Genomic DNA, 21,790 nt, shown 5'->3' on the forward strand with positions numbered 1-21,790 from the left:
TCCAGTTCCCTCTTTTATAAAACAGAAATCACGATAATTGCATCTACATCTCAAGCATACAGGTGGGTTACTGTTGTGAGGATTATATGGAAAGCACTAAGACCAGTTTCAGGCAACTTGCTCACTAAAAGTGTGTCCACTTAAAATGGTATGTTTCCAGATCATATGAACACAAGACATCGAGAAAAAGCACCAAGTTAACTGGTAGGATTTCTATCCCACCCAAAGGGAACCAAAATGCTCTTCCACTGTGATTCCTAAAGGTCAGCCTCACAGCCTGTCAATTCCACTAAAATATTTAAATTTACAGGAAGGGTGGAACGGGATGGGTAGGACTTCAGCAAGCTGTCTTTGTTGAAAGCTACCATGTGCTGGTGTCTTGGTCCAAATGCTACAGACTAGGGTGGCTTGTAAACAACAGAATTTTGTTGCTTGCAGTTTTGGAGCCCACAAATTTTTCAAGTCTCCATCATGGCTGGGTGAATGCCCTCTTCCTCGTTCAGAGCCAGCACCTTCTCACTGTGACTTCACACAGAGGAACGGACTAGGGGTCTATCTGGAACCTTTTTTTTTTAAGGCATTGCTCTTGAGACAGAAAAGGGGCAGGGCACAACCCTTAAAGTAATGACATGGCCCAAAGACAAGACACAAACTTGTTAGAATCAACTAAGTCCAAGAGGGTGGATGAGTTGCCTTCCCCTAGACCTTGAGCTTCATTACACATTCATTGTTACACATCAGCTTCTCAGGTGGCTCAGTGGCAAAGAATCCACCTGCCAGTGCAGGAGATGCAAGTTGAATCCCTGGGTTGGGAAGATTCCCTGGAGAAGTAAATGGCAAACCACTCCAGTATTCTTGCCTGGGAAATCCCATGAACGGAGGAGCCTGGCAGGCTACCGTCCATGGGGGTCACAAAGAGTCAGACATGAATGAAGAGACTGAGCACGCAGGCAACATATCCCAAGCTAAATGACACACCCACCAGCACAATGACAGTTCCAAGGCTGACCTTAAAGGTCAGAAGGAGGGTGGTGGTCCAATTCCCGAAAATCCCCACACGTTCCCCAAAATACCTGGAATACTCTTCCCATTCATTAGCCTATGAAAGTACCTACCCCTATAAAAACTGACCTCAGATATGCAGATGATACCACTCTAAAGGGAGAAGTGAAGAGAAACTAAAGAGCTTCTTGATGAGCTGCATCAAAATTACCAGCTAGAGAACAATAAAATCTTACCTTAGACCTGTATTTAACAATAGCATAAAGTAACCCATGTTTTGGGCTTCCCTGATGGCTCAGCAGGTAAAGAATCTGTCTGCCAATGCAGGAGACACAAGTTCGATCCCTGGGTCAGGAAGATCCTCTGGAGTAGAAAATGGCAACCCACTCCAGTATTCTTGCCTGAAAATCTCATGGACAGAGGAGGCTAGAGGGCTACAGTCCACAGGGTCGCAAAGAACTGGACAGGACTGAGTGAATAAGCACACGTGGAAGCAATCTATGTTGTAAAAGTTGTTGATTAATTTATCTATGGTTTAAAAGAAAAAACAAGTCAAATTTAGTCATACCCATTGTATAATGGTATGGACATGTGCTTCTGTAGCTGGTATTGAGGCTTTCTGCTCTTGGAGCAATATTCTACAATTTAAAAATAAATGATATTGATTTATCATTAGAGCCTTTTTATAGGAGAATTTATCTCAACAGAACTTTTAAAGATATAAAATATACAGTTTATGTAGCCTTAGGTTTCTTAACAGAACCAAATCAAACTGAATAATAAAGTAAAACGGAATAATAAAATGATCAAATAGTGTAAGATCAAGTCAGAACTGATCTGGAAGCACCTTTTATAATTACTAGGCTGGAAGCAGTCTCTGTAGATTCGGCAGAACTGAATCATGAAATGAATTAAGACCATATCAAATTATTAATACTTTTCATATGCCATAAAAAAGCCTTGCTTCCTGCCTCTCTGGGACTGGAGCAAAATGTCTCAAATATCATGCAGGGAAAATGGAGGGAAATTAATAAATAGGATATTGCTTATTGTTCTTTAATAGCCCCTTGTCTAATCCTTTGAATATTTTATGGATCTTTATTCTTTCTAAAGAACTTTCCAAGGCCTTATCTCATTGAATCTCTGTTCTTGAGAGGAGCCTCCTGGCTCAGTAAGTCAGGTGAAGGGCCTGAGGGCTAGACTTCGGGCTGCTCTTCTGGACTGGACACCTGCAGGGAAGTTCTCTAACTGGTCCACACTGGCCTGGCCTCACCTGGGCAGGGAGGATGGCCCCACTCTGATGGAGATGCAGTCAAGAATGCCAACAGCCTCCAGTTGTGAATGCCTTCAGTGTCCACCTCAGCTTAGGGGGCTGTGGTCGCTCTGCTCTCAGAGCATCTGTGGGTCAGTGGGTGAGTAAGGCAGTGGGGCTCAGGCCAGGCCATTTCCACCCCACAAGGGACTACCTGACGGGCAGTCTGGGGTCTGGCACTCCCCACTGCACTGGTCTCACAGCTCCCCCTGCTCAATCCTGCTTCCTTCTACTTTTGTTGTTGTTTAGTTGCTAAGTCGTGTCCCACTCTTTTGCGATCCCATGGACTGTAGCCCACCAGGCTCCTCTGCCCATGGGATTTCCCAGCAAGAATACTGGAGTGGGTTTCCATTTCCTTCTCCAGGGGATCTTTCCAACCCAGGGATCAAACCTGTGTCTACTGCATTGACAGGTGAATTCTTGACCACTGAGTCACCTTCCTTCCACTTAGCCATCCATAAATGTTATTCCTAGTAAACCTTTGGCATTCCCAACTCCCTCTCAGCATCTTCTTCCAGAGGGCCCAGGTGTCTGTCTACTAATAGTACTTACCTGGGAAGACCAGGATAAGATAATAAAGGTAAGGGTCTTAACCCAGAGTTGCCCCACAATAAGTTCTCAATAAATATTAGCTTTGGTTGGAAGCCTTTCCCCAGCTTTGTGCTTGGAGAACAGAGGCAGTGCTGTTAAGTGATGATCCAACTAGACGAAGTGCTCTCTGCCAGTCAGCTATTTTAAAAGTGTCATTTCAAGGAGACTTCGGGGGCTTCGCTGGTGGTCCAGTGGCTAAGACTCCAAACTCCCAATGCAGGGGGCCTACGTTTGACCCCTGGTCAGGGAACCAGATGCCACATGCCACAGCTAAAGATCCCAAATACTGCAGTGAAGACTGAAGGTCCTGCATGGCATGCCTAAGACCTGGCACAGCCAAATAAATAAATATTTTTTTAAAAAAAAAGACAAGATTGAGCTGACATGGGAGTAAAGGGCTTGCCAGTCTGTATTTGTCTCCAAGTTATTGTGTAACCCTGCATGTGTGAAGTGAAGGTGTGAGAAAGACTTAAAAGTTTTTCAAGTTAAACAAGGTTGTACCAAAGTTTGACTGTCTCAAGTCTCCAAGTTACTCAGGCACTACCATGAGATACAGAAAGACAGAATCAATGCTAGCAAAATCAGTAACACACTGAACAGTCGGATGGTGGATCAGATTTGGAGTAAGTCCCTTTAGCATGTACACTCACTGCAAGAAAACAAAACAAATTCATTCAAAAGAGTGAAGAAGGGAGAACGTAAAAAGAGTCTAGCACACTGAAGAATGATAAATGAACATTAATAGCCGTATTACTAAACTGAGACATACAAAATCAGATTGATATTCTCTATATTCAGTACACTAGTTTCATTTTTAAAAAACACTTCTAAGGGGACTTTCCTAGCGGTCCAGAGGCTAAGACTCCACTCCACACTCATAATGCTGGGGTTGGGGGGTGGGTCTAGGCTCGATCCCTGGTCAGGGAACTAGTCTCCACATGCTGCACCTAAGAACCTGGCACAGCCAAATCAATTAAATATTTTTAAAAAAGAAATATTGTAAAGTAATTAGCCTCCAATTAAAATAAATAAATGTAAAAAAAAAGAAAAAGCTAAATATTTTCTAGGGATTTTCAGATCTTTGCTACCGATCCTGTCTTCCTGATTTCCCCCGTGAGATCTCAGAACCCTCCCCCGTACCAAGGAGGTGATGCTGGGGACTAGCTGGACATAAACGTAACTCCTAGAGTGTGAGAGAAACTACCAGAAGTGACTTCTATCGATCTCAGCTTCCATTTCTCCCAGCAACTGTTTACGCTCAAGGCAATGGATCATGTTTTTCAGTCTCTGAGTTGCCCTAAGTGTCTCTCGGCAAAAGAGAAACTGGCCATGAGTTCTGATCATTTGTTCTGATTGGGTGCCTCTAATGAAGCTTGCCACACCCCTACAATTCGGAAGGCCATTCCCTTCCAGCAAACCCCTGGTTTTGTGATGCGTGACTTGCCCTGTGCTATTTTCCCTACTCTTGGTGTGGCTCCCTTGGCCTCCTAGGCTGACAGCTCAGTGGTGCCTCTACCCCAAACAGCCAGAGGGACCAGTGAGAGACCATTCGTCTCCATCTTCCCAGGCACTGGATGCTCATACAGATTCTACTGATATCCCAGCTCTATTTGTCTTTAGAATTTCTAATTTCTTCATCATCTTTTTCCGATTCAGTCTTGATTTCTTTCTATACAGCTTTCTCCCTTGGGGATGTGTGTTCCATCTAAGCATCTGCTTACAGCCTCCTTTTGAATTCTCAGGCAAATATTCATTGAATTTCTGTTGCATTGTTTTCTTCCTCTCTCAATAAATTATCCTGTCTCCTCTTCGAGGTGTCCCTTTTCAAACTCCGAGTTCTTCATGTACATGAAAAATCCCTCTGAATTCATCTTCATCTCCCATGCAACCTCACCTTGATTATTTTCCATGGTTGGCACTTTCCTGCCATGGCTTCATATTAATGCACCGTGCTGTTGTTTAGTCACAAAGTCACGTCCGACTCTTTGAGACTCCATGGACTGTAACCTGCCACACTCCTCTGTCCATGGGATTTTCCAGGCAAGAATACCAGAGTGCTATCTCCTTCTCCAGGGAATCTTCCCTACCCAGGGATCAAATTGGCAGGTGGAGTCTTCACCACTGAGCCACCAGGGAAGCCCAGTGTACTGTGTAGCCCACAGGAAAGTTTGCTAACTTCATTCCTTGTTTAGGCCAGTCTGCCTCCTGTGTGGATAAGCTCTGGGAAACAAAGCGGCTACCCAAGCAGAGAACCCCTCAGCCTCTGGGCGCCCTAAGCCACACAGTTACCAGCCCAGAGCCCTATCTGCTTCTGCCCAAGTCAGGAAGGGTGACTTCTAGGCTAAGCAGAATGGGAGAACAACCCTTCTGGTCCAAGACACCATGACTGGGCATGGGCTACCCCAGAATTTCCCAGTCCTGTCCATATGTGCTAAATCACTTGTGTCCAACTCATTGAGACCCCATGGACTGTAGCCCACCTGGCTCCTCTGTCCATGGGATCCTCCAGGCAAGATACTGGAGTGGGTCGTTATGCCTTCCTCCAGGGTCCCAGTCCAATATGGGTCCCATAATCCTGAGGCTAATGGAGATGATTGTTCATAGATGGAGAATCATTCTGGTTTAATTTGAGAGATAATATAATGTGGTATCACGCACTTAGAAGAGAAAATGTAAGCAGCATACAGACTTCGGGACTGACTCCAAGGGTAAAAACCCCCATTTGCATGTGTTCCATGGGACCCGACACGCTCCAAAAGGAGGTATATTGTGCTTTGCCGTCCAAATAAGGACTAAAGGTAGGAAGTTTTTTTTTCCCCTTACATGAAACTAAAGTGCATTTCCCTTGTGACATGGTCTCGGGAAAACACGCAGCATAGTTAGCTAGTATGACACTCAGAGTCCTTCGCTAGGAAACCAGTGTCAGGAATCATGGACTTTGTGTTTGCAAAAGGCGCCACCGCTTCCAGCTGCATGATCCAGGACAAGTTATTTAATTTCCCTGGGCCTTCATGTTCTCGTACATAAAAGAGAGCCAAGGATAGCCAGGTAACAGGATTGTCTAACAAAGGAAACAAGACGATGTATCTGATTACTATATTTGATAACAGTGTCTGCCCTTCTCCCTGGCTTCTGATCCGATGATGACTTTCTGGGTTTGGTACTTGTAGATGGTGATTCCATGGAACTTTCACAGGCTAAGGGACCCTCCAGGGATCCCGAACTTGGGCAAGGCCCGTCTGCATACAGACCTGGATCCACAGCACCGGGGTGAGCACGTTCCCCAGGGATGAGCCTGCCTGGGTGCAAATTTTGTTCCTCTCCCTTGAGGGCTGAGAGGTCTTAGGGAATAAGCACCATACTAGCACTGATGGGATTGTGTGAGGATTAAAAGAGATAATTCCTAGAAATATTTAGCAAATATGTTAATACATAGTCATTCATATCCAAGTCCTTGATTACGTTGACATTTTGTCTTTTTCCTAGGGGGACAGAGATAAGGAATCTGAGGTTCTTTCAAACTGAAAGAGAAGGACAGGTGACCAGCACCTCTCCACGTTCAGAGTTTTGCGTGCGTTGATTCTCAAAATGATAAGATGAGCAAAGCAGTCAATACTGCTCCCAGTCTACTGAGGAGAAAAATGGAGACGTGAAGAAGTTCAACGGCCTTTTCAAAATCACAGGCAGGTGACGGCCTGTGACCCAGCCTTCTGACACTTCACCCAGTGATCTCCACCGACTCTCGCATTGAAACTTGGGTCAACCAGAGACGATCCTCAAGGCCGCAGCTGAGACATTCTTTCCAACCTTTAATAAAAGCATTTGTTTGCTTCGGTGCCAGGCGTAGCTCTCTTCTCTGCCTGCCACGTGCCTCATACAAGACAAGGACACCTACTGTTATTCAGCTGGTCTTTGAGATTCCAGGCATCAAGTGGAATCACTCTCTGAGGTCAATCTGAGTGATTATTCAAGAGACTCAATTTCCTTTAGAGAAGGCACATTGTCAGTTCAATCTACTGTGGAATTTATAGTATTAATGAATTGAAGGATACTTCGGGGATTTCTCCCAGATGCTTATTTTAATTTAAGCTCTAGGGGTTTAACTTTCCAAAATACTCAATTTTGTTCATTATGAAAACTAATAACTGGCTTATTTCACTGCTAATTTGGGTACGAAGGTTAATTATCTATAGTGGAGTGGTCTCGAGTTAATCTAAAGTCTACCTGAACACAGAACTGTGGCTAATTGATTCCCCCACACACAGAGGAATGAGTATTTCTTTCTGGAAAAAAAGAAAAAGGCTCCACTGACTTGGATTCTCTCTGCCTCTGTCTCTGTAAAGGATGCAGGGTCTCTCTGGGATGGTGGGCGGCCTCTCCCTTTTTGGATGTGGTGGAATCCGTTCAGCTGTGTGTGTGAGAAGGTCCCACTCAGTCCCTGCTTAGCATTTTCTTTTCCACAACAAAGCACCCACTCACCACTCCCGCGTGAGTGCATGCTAAGTCGCCTCAGAAGTGTCTGACTCTCTGATACCCTATTGACTGTAGCCTGCCAGGCTCCTCTGTCCACGGATTCTCTAGGCAAAGATATTGTAGTGGGTTGCCATGCCCTCCTCCCGCGGATCTTCCTGACCCAGGGATTGAAACCACATCTCTCACGTCTCCTGAACTGGCAGGCGGATTCCTTCCCACCAGCGCCACCTGGGAAGCCCAGTCACCCCTCCTACCCACTGTTTCTTCACCACGGGTTTAGGAAATGGCGAGTGTATAAATTATGTTAGCCCGATCTTGACCAAACCAGAATGCCTCACCTTCTAAAATACACCCCAAATGATACCAGTCAGAATGGTCATCATCAGAAAGTCCACAAATAATAAATGCTGGGGAAGCTGTGGAAGAAAAGAGACATTGGAGTACACTGTTGGGGGAATGCCAATTGGTGCAGCCACTATGGAGAACAGTTTTGGAGCTTCCTCAGGAAACTAAAAACAGAACTACCTTACCATCCTGCAATTCTACTCCTAGGCATATACTTGGAGAAAATCATAATTCAAAAAGGTACAAGGACCCCAGTGTTCATAGCAGCAGTATTTACAACAACGAAGACATGAAAACAACATAAATGTCCATCAACAGATAAATAAAAAAATGTGGTGTACACACACACACACACACACACACACACACACATGCAGGAATATTACTCATCCACAAAAAAGAATGAAATAATGCCATTTGCAGAAACCTGGGTGGACCTAAAGATTATCATATTAACTGAAATAAGTCAGTGACAGAAAGACAACCATCATATGGTATCACTTATATTTGGACTCTAAAAAATTTATACAAAGGAGATCATATACAAAACAGAAATAGACCCACAGATGTAGAAAAAAACTTATGGTATCCAAAAGGGAAAGGTAGGGGGGATAAATTAGAAGTTTGGGATTAACACATACATGTTACTATATATATAGTCCGTGGGGTCGCAAAGCATCAGACACGATTGAAGTGACTTAGTACACTCACATATATAAAATAGACAAAACAACAAGGTCTTACTGTATAGCACAGGGAAATATATTCAGTATTTGTAATAACCAATAAGGGAAAAGACTCTGAAAACTTATATATATATATATATATACACACACACACACATATATATGTATGCATGCATGTATATGGGCTTCCCAGGTAGCGCAAGTGGTAAAGAATATGCCTGCCAATGCAGGAGGGGCAAGAGACTCGGGTTCAGTTCTTAGGTTGGGAAGATTTCCTGGAGCAGGAAATGGCAACCCACTCCAGTATTCTCACCTGGGAAATCCCATGGACAAAGGAGCCTGGCGGGCTACAGTCCACGGTGTCGCAAAGAGCCAGGTACAACTGAGAATGCACACAACATGTGTGCACACAAACATGCATTGCAGTATGTATATGTGTATATACATATGTAGTTTAATAATCAGTTTGCTGTATACCTGAAACACAGCATTGTAATCCAACTACACTTCAATAAAAAATAAAATTCACCAAAAAGAATGATCTCACAACAACAAATCTATTGTCTTGCTCTCTGTATTGTCCCAAAAGACAACAGGCTTCATATACATTCCCCTCATCTTTCTAAGAATTCAGTGAGGCACAAAGGATGCTTTATTTATTTCTCTCTTTAGCAGAAGAAGAAACGAAGACCCACACAGACTCAGGTTCACAGGATATCGGGTGTGAGGCATGGAAATAGAACATGGATTTCTTGATCCCTGATTCTGTGTGCTTTCTATTCTACCACCCCACCTCTGTGATCTGTAATGTATTGGAAAGTATTATCTACTCTTTCAGATACTCTGCTACACAGTTCTATATCTTGTGCTCCAAGAAACTCAATTTTGTCTCCAGGAAGAAAGACGGACTAAGGCTGCACACTGGATCTTAGAGGACATTCCATTCATTGACGTTCATATCTTCGCCTGTAAGGTCAGCCCTTTCTCCCTTTGCTGGCTCTGTTCTTATAGAAGGCAGAGTGTCTGGGTCTAATTCACGTTCCCACTCTTTCCAAGGACTGAAGCCAGATTTGGCCCTGAACTTCCTATGCACATGTTAGTCTTAGAACTCTCTTTCCCCATCTACCTCTGATTTATTTAAAAATTACTTTCTAAACCAACTTGAAGCAGCTCAAAAATTAATTTAAACTCCCCAAAACTGAATTTGTCAATGTCCACCGTTGTAATTTGTTACGTTGCATTATAACCTACTACAGAACCGTGGCAATGTCAGAACTCTGATGATGTAGTATGGTCTCCATCTACAATATATCATAAGAGCAGTTTCAGCTTGGATGATAGATGAGGCAAGTCTGGGAAGAATTTGAAAAGAGACCTAAATTTCTAGAATTTTTTTATTCCCTTTAAGTGGCTGAAGGCGTCACCCCTCCCCAAGAGATTACTGAAAATCTAAATCATTTTTTCTCCTCTTTTTGCTCTGCATCAAAGAGAGGTCTGCAAAGGCAATTAACCTGGCATGGTGGCAGAATTGCTGAGGTGTGATTTGCCTGTGCTCTAGCCTTGTAGCTTTGGCCATGATGTTGTCCCATCAGTTGGGAAAGGAAAAATGAATCTGCTTTGGCGTAACTATCAACAATCACGGTCTGTCCATCCCTTTGTTAAGCTCCAGGATGCCAGGTCCTTGATAGGTTTGTCCCCAAGGACAGGAAAGAATTCATGTACAGTCGGCATACCACATTTTGTGCTACTTTTTGAAGCTGGTACCTGTTAGGCAACCTGCTGGCTTAAATGAATCAATGCCAGACTGAGGCTCTACCACCACGGAGGATAACCAGGGTCCTCTGCAGAGATGCGTCCTCTATGGCAAGGAGCAAATGCAGAGCATCCGCAGGTACAGAAGACATGCCATCATCCTAGTTCTTCCCAGAGTCTTTCTTAGACTCTAGCGAAATGAAGCTCAACAGTCCAGACATCTAGTTTTATGGTAAAAAGAAATGCAGGCCCAGCGACTCATGCCAGGTCAACAGCAGGAACTTAGAATTGGGTCTTGAGACCTGGGCCCCTGTGTTTTACACTCTAACCCAGCAGGTCTCCATGGCAACTGCCTAACATGCTAATGTGTCCTGATGAATTCTGAGCTTGGTTGCAGCTAATTCATTACTGAAATAAGTTGAAAACTTGGGAATTATTTTGCTTTTTAAAAACATAATTTTAAAAATGTTATGGAAGTATAGCTGATTTACAATGTGTTAATTTCTGCTGTACTGCAAAGTGACATTTATACATATGACTATTCTTTTTCATATTCTTTTCCATTATGGTTTATCACAGGATATTGAATATAGTTCCCTGTGCTATATAGTAGGACCTTGTTACAACATAAATCAGTTGTCTTTGTAATGACTTTTCCACTCTTGAGCCATCCTACTTGCTTTCCTGAGTGGAGGGAAAAGGGGTGGAGGGTGCCTTGGGAATTGCAGGCACCTCTCGGGACTAAAATTTATACTAAAGTTCAAATGACTTGTATAAGATTTTCATGGAATTTAAGTGGGGGCACAAATCTACCAACCATATAGGAAGAATTAGAATATTGCTGGCACCACTGAGGATAATTGTTTGAGTGTCACGATTTGCCATGAAAACTACTCTTTCCCTGCTATGCTCCTCGCTTCCATCTCTGGGACTGTGTTTCTCCCCGCTAACAATACATACAATAGATAGATAGCTTGTTGTCGTTGTTCAGTTACTCAGTCATGTCTGACTCTTAGATAGATAGATAGGTAGGTAGATAGATAGATACACATACACATCAATCATGTGGGCTCAGCTCAGAGCAAGCCCAATAATCTGATCATAGAGATGAGCCAAGGAAACTGAGATATGGCCAGGAAAGAGAACGCAGCAGGTGCGTCCTGGCCACCTGATGGTGCGCATCACCTGTGGTTATCACTGACAACTGCAGCTTCCAAACAGACAGAATTATGTCCAACGGTGGGAAGGGAGGTGGCTAGGATAAGAAACAACAGTGAGGTTCTCAAAAACATCCTCTGGACTTGTTTTGGCCCCGATTTGGCTTCAAAGTCTCATCGCTTTGAGTGTTCCATGGGTCAGCAATGACTCCAGAACACTCACCTTGCTGGTCCTGATTAGATTTACCAGCGCTTTTGGTTGCCATGGAACCTGGCCACTGTGACAGGGAATGAAATGGGAAAGAAAAGTGGATTAGGGTCCAGTCCAGCGCACAGCCTCTGGGGACTGATACTCCCGGTATGACTCTGGGCTGGTCACACATCTTTTTTTCTTCTTCCTTTTTCCTTCTTTATAAATTGGAGTAGAGTTGATTTTGAGCAAACTCTGGGAGACAGTGGAGGACAGAGGAGCCTGGCATGCTATAGTCCATGGGGTCACAAAGAGTCCAACACGATTTAGCAACTGAACAAGAGGTGGCTCAGACAGTACAGAACCCGCCTGCTGATGCAGGAGATGCAGGTTTGATCCCCGGTCCAGGAAGATCCCCTGGAGAAGGAAATGGTAACCCTCCAGTATTCTTGCCAGGAGAACCCCATGAACAGAGGAGCCTGTTGGTCTATAGTCCATGAGGTCACAAAGAGTTGGATATGACTGAGCAACAAACACTGGTTAACTTGTAAGAAACTTCAAAGTCCTTGAAAACATCACAGCCCCACCCAAGGAGAGAGGGATCCTTTCATCCTGACTGAACTACTGCTAGAGGATACAATACTTCACACTCTAATGTAGATGATGAATGCCCCGTACTTAAACAAACCGACTAGGATTAATCACAGCTGTTTTGTTTCTCAGCGACTGTTATGTGATTTACCTCTGCTACAGGTTGCTTTAAAAATGGAAATACAGAGCTTAAGCACCGGGGAGGATATCATCTAATGAAGAATCAAAAGTGAATCTAAGCCATGGGAAAAAACTCAAAATGCCCATGTTTCTAGAACTTGGTATGGCATTTCCACGGGTTGAGAGGCTTTTTCTTTTGAATTGTGGAAGATCCATCACAGGTTTAATGTTCCTGCTAATCACACCAAATCGAATTTTATCATGATCAGACCTAAAGTGCATTTTAGTCTGTATTCCCGTATGCATACTGAATTCTAAAACTGAGTTAGAGTTTCATCCGTGTCTCTCAATCCAAACCACTGTGTGTGGAGAAACAGCATCCTTCTGCACATTGGAGTTTGCTCGTCAAAGTCTTAACGCCTGCTACGTGCGTGTGTGCTCAGTTGCTTCAGCCGTGTCCAACTATGTGTGACACTATGGGCTGTAGCCTGCCAGGCTCCTCTCTCCATAGGATTCTCCAAGCAAGAATACTGGAGTGTGTTGCCGTGCCCTCTTTCAGGGTGCACCTGCTACAGGGGAAGTCAAACGTGGAGTGTGAGGGGCGAATTCGGCCCCCTTGTCTATGGGCTGCTTCAATTCAATTCTAGGTTTGAGGAGGTAACAGGACACTGATTTGTGGATGAGCCTTCCCCAGGGCAAGGCCATGTATTTAATACATCCTCTGAACAGAGCTTTTTTACTTTTTCTCTTTTTTTTTTTGGCAAAATTGAGAAGTTTAATAATATTAAGTGTTAACAAGGCTGTGGGTAAACAGATCCTTTGATACACTTCTAGGAGGAATGCAAATCGTTAGAGGCACTTTGGTGGTCAGTTGGATAATACTGTTTTGCAATTGGTTTTGATTATCGATAATGGTTGGCATAACAACTCCCCTTTTGATTATCTTCCCCTGCCTTCCAACTTCTCCTCGTTTCTTAGCAGAGCTTTTTTTCTTAGATACACAATGTCCTTTGGAGTATTTCTTTGTGGGTCCTAAAGGGAAGTTGTCTTCCATATCATAACCCCCAAGACAAAGGCAGGAGTACAGTGAGTTTCAAATGCATTCTGAGGAGCCCCAGGCATGGAAGGAGAGGTTCCAGTAAGAACTAGGGAGGAGAGAATGTCTGGTCTTGGAAAATCTGGCCCGTTGTTTCTTCTGTCTGGTCATCCTGCACAGTAATGTGAAGATGTTCTCTATGGTCCACCTGTAGTCATCTGTGCTACAGGCTGTCGGGGAGGAGGTGACTGAGTAGGGGTGGTGGGTAAGGAACCCACCATCCCTAAACCTCCTCCCCTCATTGTCTTGCCCACTGATGCTCCTGGATCTAAAAAAAAAACAAAGAAATCTCTAAACGGAGAAGAGCATGGCTAAGATAGGAAGCATCCTTAGATGTTGATGGGTTCCTGGGAAAGAACTCTGCAACCTGCCTCTCCTGACCACATCACAGAAAGGTAGAAGATCAACAACAAAATTAGCAGGTGTTTGAAAGAATCAGAGACCAGAGGGTCCTGGGCTGCTGGTCTCAGACAGAGCTCAGAAAAGCAGCAAGACCCCAGGACACAAAAGACTGCTGGAGGCCTCTCATCCATGGGTCTAAGGGAGTCTCATAGCTTTCCCAGACTTCCCAAGTGACTCAGTGGTAAAGAATCCACCTCCCAATGCAGGAGACGCAAGAGAAGCAGCCGTGAACCCTGGGTCGGGAAGATCCCCAGGAGTAGGAAATGGCAACCCACTCCAGTATTCTTGCCTGGAAAATTCCATGGACAGAGGAGCCTGGCGGGCTACAGTCCATGGGATCACAAAGAGTCGGACACAACTGAGCGAGTAAGTGCACGGCAGGGCAGTGAATGGCTTTCTAAACTCTCAGAGCCTCTTAGGTGAAGAGAATGTTTCCTAGATTCCCAGCAGCAGCACAGATTCAGCACAGAATTCCACAAAAGATTAAAAGTCTTTGCAGAAGAGTTAACCTAGGAGAACTGAGACTGTTTGCAAGGCTGGCCCTTGACTGGTATCTGGGAATTGAGATTTAGGAAGGATCCTCACCATGCTTTAATTGATAAGAGAAGCTTTTGGTGTCTAAGCCATTTGTACAATGTTTATTATGCTAAATGCCCATTTTCCTCCAGGGAGCCTGAAATATTGGCAGGTTCTAAGCAGAGGTGGTTTCTGTGATCAGCTCCCAGTAAAACTTTGGTCACTGAGTCTCTAATGAGGTTCCCTGATGGACAGCGTTGTACACATGTTGTCACACCTGGCTGCCAGGAAACTGGGAGATAATTTGGTTTTCCTGTATGTTGTGGGGGTAGAGAGACTCATCTTGCTCCCCAAGAATTAACATCTTGCCAGCTACCATCGCTGGATCTGCACACGAGATCCACAGCCTAGCCCCAGTGCACTCAGTTAGGGTCTAATATCCAGAAAGCATTTATTGCCTTTCAGTCCTCAGATGCTTTAACAAAGCATCCATGCAGTACTTCAGCACTGGGAGGACCCAGGCCCCATTTCTCTTCTTAAATCTTGGGTCTTCCCCCTCTTTATATCTTATCCAGACTAGAGAGATTGATAGTAGGAAGGGTGTCCAACCACTTCTTTTTTTTTTTTAATGAGCTCCCTTGAAAATTTCCTTTGTGGGAAGAAACCTGAGGTTTTAAATCCATAAACCAACAGATTATAGTTCTAGATTCTGACTAAATTTGAAATGCTGAACCTTAAAGCCATCCTAAGTCCTCTCCTGTTTTTCACGGCTAGGACTTTGGGCCACTAATCTAGTGTTCCCCATTCAACAGTCCCTCCCCGCCCCCCCCCAGAGATGTACTGTAGCACGCACGGTAGTTCTTGATGTCAACCTCAAAGGTAGCATTTTGAATATCCCTTAACTTCTCCGTAATAAGTTGCAATAGATCTATTATTCATGAGCTTATCTAAACCTTTTCTTGAAGCTCTTTATATTTTCAGCTTCTAATGGAGTCATATTTCTCAGAAGATAATTAAGGCTGAAGGTAGTTTGGACCTTTATATAAATTCCTTAGCCAAGTAATTCCATCATGAGGCTCCCCCAGAGTACAGTAATGTCTCAAATGCCAGAAAGCTTGGAGACTCCATCTTAATGATGGAGCACTACCTGGAGCCTCTTTCCTCTCCTATGAGAACCTCCTATACCTAGCTTTCTCCATTCTCGAGAGCAGGTTCATCATCAGCTCCCACTTCTAACCACCGCCAAGCACTCCTCTCACCCTATACAACATCTAATACCAAAGACATCAACATGCAGTATTGCAAAAAGTGATTCTTTCCTCTTTTGTTTCACTGGAGTGGCCATTGAACCTGACTTGATACTCTAGTCTAATTGCTACAAGAACATCTCCACCGTAAAGGCTTCATTTATCTCCACAAGAGTCTCAACATTCTACTTCGCCAGAACTTTCTTCCTTTCACTCTTTATGTTAACAGGGCACTTTAACTTTCTCTTCCTTTGAATGCTTTATTTTAATTACCAGAGGAAATGATTTTGTACATGAAAGGCTATGGGAAACCAGGCTGAAAATTCCATTTCTTTCAAGAGTACCAAGTGTGATAAGCTTTCTTACACTGAATACAAGTATAATGTATTCTGTTTGTTGGGAGTACAGTGTGTGTCTTTCAAGAGAGTATTATTCTAATAAGAAAGACCAATCATATACAGAGTCTCCCATCCTACAAAGTGCTCTTCTGGTCATGATCTCAACCCTATGTAAAGTGAGGGTCAATGCGATAAGGGATGAGGGAACACACTAAGTGCCCTGGGACATTCACAGTCAGGCCTATTCTCTGGTCATGATACCATGATGCCATCAAACCAGGCAGGTTTGATACTCATCTAAAACCTGCCCACACCCAAACTGACCTCAAGTGTTATCAACACTTGACTTTATACAAATGTACACAAATGCTGCTGCTGCTAAGTCGCTTCAGTCGTGTCCAACTCTGTGCGACCCCATAGATGGCAGCCCACCAGGCTCCGCCGCCCCTAGGATTCTCCAGGCAAGAACACTGGAGTGGGTTGCCATTTCCTTCCCCAATGCATGAAAATGAAAAGTGAAAGTGAAGCTGCTCAGTCGTGTCTGACTCTTTGCAACCCCATGGACTGCAGCCCACCAGGCTCCTCCATCCATGGGATTGTCCAGGCAAGAGTACTGGAGTGGGTTACCATTGCCTTCTCCCATGTACACAAATAAGTGCGTGTAAAACAGGTAAAATCTGAATAAGGGCCAAAGATTATTCTTTTTTTTTTCCTTTGGCCACACTGAGTGCAGTAGGCAAGATTTTTGCTCCCTGACCAGGGATTGACCCCCACACACTCTACAGTGGAAGCTCAGAGTCTTAACCACTGGACCACCAGGGAAGTCCTTCAAGGGTTATTCTAATATCAGTTTCTTGGTTGGGATACTGTGCTGTGGTCCTGGCGAGACATGGCCATTGGGGGAAGTACACAGGATCTCTCTCTACTGTGTCTTGTAACTTGATGGGGCGTTCCAGGTAGCTCAGTGGTAAAGAAATTCACCTGCCAATGCAAGATATGTGGGTTCTGTCTCTGGGTTGGAAAGATCCCCTGGAGAAGGAAATGGCAACACACTCCAGTATTCTTGCCTGGGACACCCCATGGACAGAGGAGCCTGGTGGGCTACAATCCATGGGTTTGCAAACAGTCAGATACAACTTAATGACTGAAAAAGAACAACAATGTACCCATAATTACTTTAAAATAACGCATTTAAAGAAATAGATTTCACTTGAATGTAAGTGTTTAGAGGTCTACTTTTTCAGAAGAATGTTTAAATTTGTTTTTTTTAAATAATAACTCTGCTAATAAAGGCCCAAGTAATATTGATATGCCCTATTCCACTAAGAATTCATTTAACTAATTACATCTACAGTGACCCTATTTCCAAATAAAGTCACATTCTGAGATTAAAGAGTGAGGACTTAGACATATCTTTTGTTGGGGGTCCGGAGGCAGGGATAAAGTGGAGAAAAGATGCAAAGACAGACGTGCACACCGGAAGAAGGTTGTGTGATAAAAGAGGTAGATTAGAACAACACATCTACAAGCTAAGGAACACCAAAGACTGCTGGCAACTCTAGAAGCTGAGAGAAAGGACTGGGACTGTCCCCCAGGAACCTTCAGAGGACCCACCACCCAGCTAACATCTTGGTTTCAGACTTCTAGCCTCCAGAATTGTGAAAGAAGACATTTCAGCTGTGTTAAACCAAGACCAAACCAAAAACAAAATAATGGATTCCATTGTCAATTACTCACACACAATAATACATTGCTCCACTCCACGAGGGAAATAATGGCATACTTTTGTCATATTTAAATTATTTTTCACCAATGAATTCTAAAATTACTACCTCAATGAGCTCCCATAATACAATTCCATGAAATACAATGGAAAATTATTTCAAAAGATTGCAGCACGGAGTGACATAAGATAACATTGAACAAGGTTACACTTAAAGCGTGCATACACAGGTTTGAGTGTTTGAAGCCGCACATGAGTCTCCATGTGAAACAGCTGCCAGCAGGGCTTGTATAGAGCAAGGCTCACTCAGAGCAAGAGAGCCCATGGCCTGGTTATATTCAGACTAGCCAGAGAACACCCATAGTACCATTATCCTCACTCTAGGGCACCACAGCTTAAGAGGGACATCAATTAACAGCAGCTGAAACCAAGGAGAATGACAAACTTTCTCACTCTAAGGAACTGGTGAAGAAATATTTTAATCTGGAGAAACAGATATGTGAACAGAGCTTTGGAGCTGTCTGCTATTTCAAGGGCTGTTACGTGGAAGTAAGATTAAATCAATCTACAGAAATTAAAGCTAAAATCAGAGATGGATGTTAAACTATGGACCACTTGGCTGTATAGAAAGACCGAGTCTCATTAGGACTTGCCTGCTCCAAATAAGCCCTGAATGGCCCTGTATGTTGCTTAGAGTCCCTGCCACTCATGTCACCCCCGCCCCCCAGGATAAGGGAAACTGCAGAGGATTTCTATTACTAATGACCTAAGAACGACAACACCACAAACCATTATGTCCTACTCACACATTTGCACAGATGACCTTCATAAATTAGGTGTCACCTATCAAAGCAGAAAACCAGTCCCTGAGAGAATGGGACATGCAATAAATAAGTGTACAGGAACTTGCAAAGTGCGCTGTGTTCCAGGGAAAGAGTTTTAGAGGAAGGATCATTTCAATAAGAAGGATGCATTGAAGGTTCTTCCTTCAAAGTCTCAGTTGTAGACAAGAGGGGTTTCTACCATCCTCCCTTCCGTTCCAAGATGAACTGCTGCCAAGAGAATTCCTTTGCTTTACACACACACACATGCACACACATGACTGCCTGTGAAATAAGTGAATCTGTGTAATGATTATGTTCTAATGTTAAATCCTGGTTGCAACATGCTATTGTCATACAAGACATTACCACTGGGGGGGAAATAGATGAAGGGTACATAGGACCTCTCTGTACTATTTTTGCAACCTCCAGTGACTCTATTATTTCAAAATAAGTTTTTTAAAAACCTCGACTTTAGTTGAATTTCATCTCTTTGATTTCCTTTATTTTTCAGCAGAACGTTCACAAATTTTAGGGACAATCTTTGGATTCAATTATCAATCACACTTACACATGCCCAACATACCTGACACCAAGACAGGTAATTGGCTGTCCCCTCGCCTCACTCTAAGGGCTTCCCTGGTGACTCAGGTGGTAAAGAGTCTGCCTACAGTGCAGGAGGTCTCGGTTCCATCCCTGGGTCGGGGAGATCCCCTGGAGAAGGGAATGGCAACCCACTCCATTCTTCTTGCCTGGAGAATCCTACAGACAGAGGAGCTTGGCGGGCTACCCTCCACAGGGTCACAAAGAGCCGGACACGGCTGATGACTAACACTTCCCTCACTCTGGCGCACCTGCTCTGTGTCCCTCCCCTTGAGCGATCACAGACCCAAAGACACTGCTGGTGGCCACCCGTTAGCGGGAGGGAAGGTATGGACACAGGAGAAGGAAATAGATCAAGCAAAAGAAGAAAGGGGAGACAGAAAAGGGAAAGACAAAGGAGGGAAGCAAGCAAGGAAGAAAAAAAGAAGAAAAGCCAGCATTTGTCATTCAAAAAGATACACATTTTACAGCCCAGCTTGACTGTGTCAAGAACACTTGTGTTTTAATAGTACGCCTGCAAGCTTTCAAAACAAGTGTTTACCTGTCACAATAAACAGTTATGAGTGAGGAACACAAAATAGAGAGAACCAGGAGCTGGCAGGCTGCCAGCCCTGCTGCCTGCTGCTCAGTGCTCAGCCTGCCATCCAGGCGACAACAGCTCAGCATCTCTCGTCTCCATGGTGAGGACCGCAATCCCAGGGTCACAGGGGGAGGCCAGTTAGAACCAGAAGGGGCCGGGGGAACCCAGTCCTTAAAGGACACACAGCAGCAGTTGCCGGCTCGAGGGCAGCCCACAGGGACCAACAGGAGGCCACAGGTCCCAAAAGATGGGGACCCCCCAGAGACTTCTGGAAAGACCCTTGATGGAGAGCTGGAACACGAAATGCCACACACTCCCTTCCTTCTCGTCCTTTCATCTTCACAACAGGTCCACACATGAGGTAAGTCAACAGCAGTGTCGTGCTTCTACTTCCATATTTATAACTTGCAACTGGGAGCTGGCAGCCTCACAAAAACTAACTTTTATGGAGTAGGTTTTTCTGTAGGAAGAGACTTCACACACATCTATCTCACTTGTCAGGGCCAGGCTAATAGGATCATCCCCACTTTGAGTAAACCGGACAAGTCCTTTCACCTATGAACCTCAAAGTCCATCATCTACTGGACAGCCAAGTAAGAGCTCCAACACATAAACACAGGGCTCAAATGACCTACGGTTCTAAAACCCAGGTGTGCGGAAGAGTCTCTGGAGTCACTAGCTTGAAATGCTCCAAGCGTTTTAGCATCAGCAGATATGGGCTGTGACCCAACCATCAGCATTTTTAAACACTCAAGAAGCTGACTGAGAGCTGAGTGACTCTGAAGCAGTCAGGAAAGTGTAATTTGAGAAGCAACATCACTAAAAGAACAAGCGTGCACCCCAGCCCTTGTGAAATTCCTGTCTAGAGCCAGGCTGTCCGTCACAGTAGTGGGCCACAGCCACGTGGTCACTGAACACTTGAAATGTGGTTAACGACACAGGTTGAAATGACATTTGGATATATTAGGTTAAACTAAAATGTATCACTAAGGACTTCCTTGATGGTGCCATGGATAAGAATCCACCTGCCAATGCAGAGGACACGGCTTTGATCCCTGGTCTGGGAAGATTTCACATGCCTCGGAACAACCAAGCCCGTGTGCCGCAACTACAGAGCTCACACTCTGTAGAGGTCTTGAACTGCGACTACTGAGCCCACGTGCCTAGAGCCTGTGCTCTGCAACAAGAGAAGTCACGGCAGTGAGAAACCCACACACTGCAACTAGAAAGTAGCCCCCCTTCTCCGCAACTAGAGAAAGCTCAGCAACAAAGACCCAGCACAATCAAAAATACAATTAACTAATTAAACAACAAAAAAATGTATCACTTAAACTAATTTCACCCTTTTATGTTTTACTTTTTAAAACATGGTTACTGGACAATTTAAAATTACCTATGGTAGAGAAACATATAGATGCCAATGGGGAATGAGGGGGGGTGTGGGAAGAATTGGGAGATAGGGGTTAACACATATACACTATTGATAATATGTATAAAATCAATAACTAATGAGAACATACTGTCTAACACAGGGACACTGCAGTTAATTCACTGCTCTATGGTGACCTATATGGGAAGGAAATCCAAAACAGGGGATGCATGTAGATGTTTAAATGGGCTTCCCTAGAGGAGAAGGCAATGGCACCCCACTCCAGTACTCTTGCCTGGGAAACCCCATGGACGGAGGAGCCTGGTGGGCTGCAGCCCATGGGGTCGCGAAGAGTCGGACACGACTGAGCGACTTCACTTTCACTTTTCACTTTCATGCACTGGAGGAGGAAATGGCAACCCACTCCAATATTCTTGCCTGGAGAATCCCAGGGACGGAGGAGCCTGGTAGGCTGCCGTCTATGGGGTCGCACAGAGTCAGACACGACTGATGCGACCTGGCAGCAGCAGCAGCAGCAGCAGCAGTGGCTCAGAGTGTAAAGACTCTGCCTGCAGTGCAGGAGACCTGGGTTCGATCCCTGGGTCAGTAAGATCCCCTGGAGAAGGGAATGGTAACCCACTCCACTATTCTTGCCTGGAGAATTCCACTGACAGAGGACCCTGGTAGGCTACAGTCCATGGGGTTGCAAAGAGCCAGACACCACTGAGCAACTAACACACACATTCACATAAATGAATCACTTTGCTGTACAGCAGAAATTAGTACAACACTGTAAATCAACTATACGTCAATATTAATTTTTAAAAAAATTTAATAAAATTACCTATGAGGTATGCATTATATTTCTACGAGGTA

The 21,790-nt window shown here is 44.3% G+C and overlaps 2 long non-coding RNA genes across 3 annotated transcripts in view; both read right to left on the bottom strand.

Annotated features, from left to right (window-relative positions):
• LOC145532588 (uncharacterized) overlaps nucleotides 1-21,790 on the bottom strand; it is a 623,961-nt gene that overhangs the window by 96,691 nt on the left and 505,480 nt on the right. The gene's annotated exons all lie outside the window — the stretch shown is intronic.
• On the bottom strand, nucleotides 9,796-11,962 carry LOC145531010 (uncharacterized). Its single transcript, XR_014072115.1, has 2 exons — nucleotides 11,542-11,962; nucleotides 9,796-11,416 (listed from the first exon to the last, which is right to left on the bottom strand). It is a non-coding gene; the product is annotated as an uncharacterized LOC145531010 (long non-coding RNA).

This window comes from Giraffa tippelskirchi, chromosome 13 (assembly GCF_054371585.1).
Source record: "Giraffa tippelskirchi isolate mGirTip1 chromosome 13, T2T-mGirTip1v1.2.pri, whole genome shotgun sequence".
Lineage (NCBI taxonomy): Eukaryota > Metazoa > Chordata > Mammalia > Artiodactyla > Giraffidae > Giraffa > Giraffa tippelskirchi.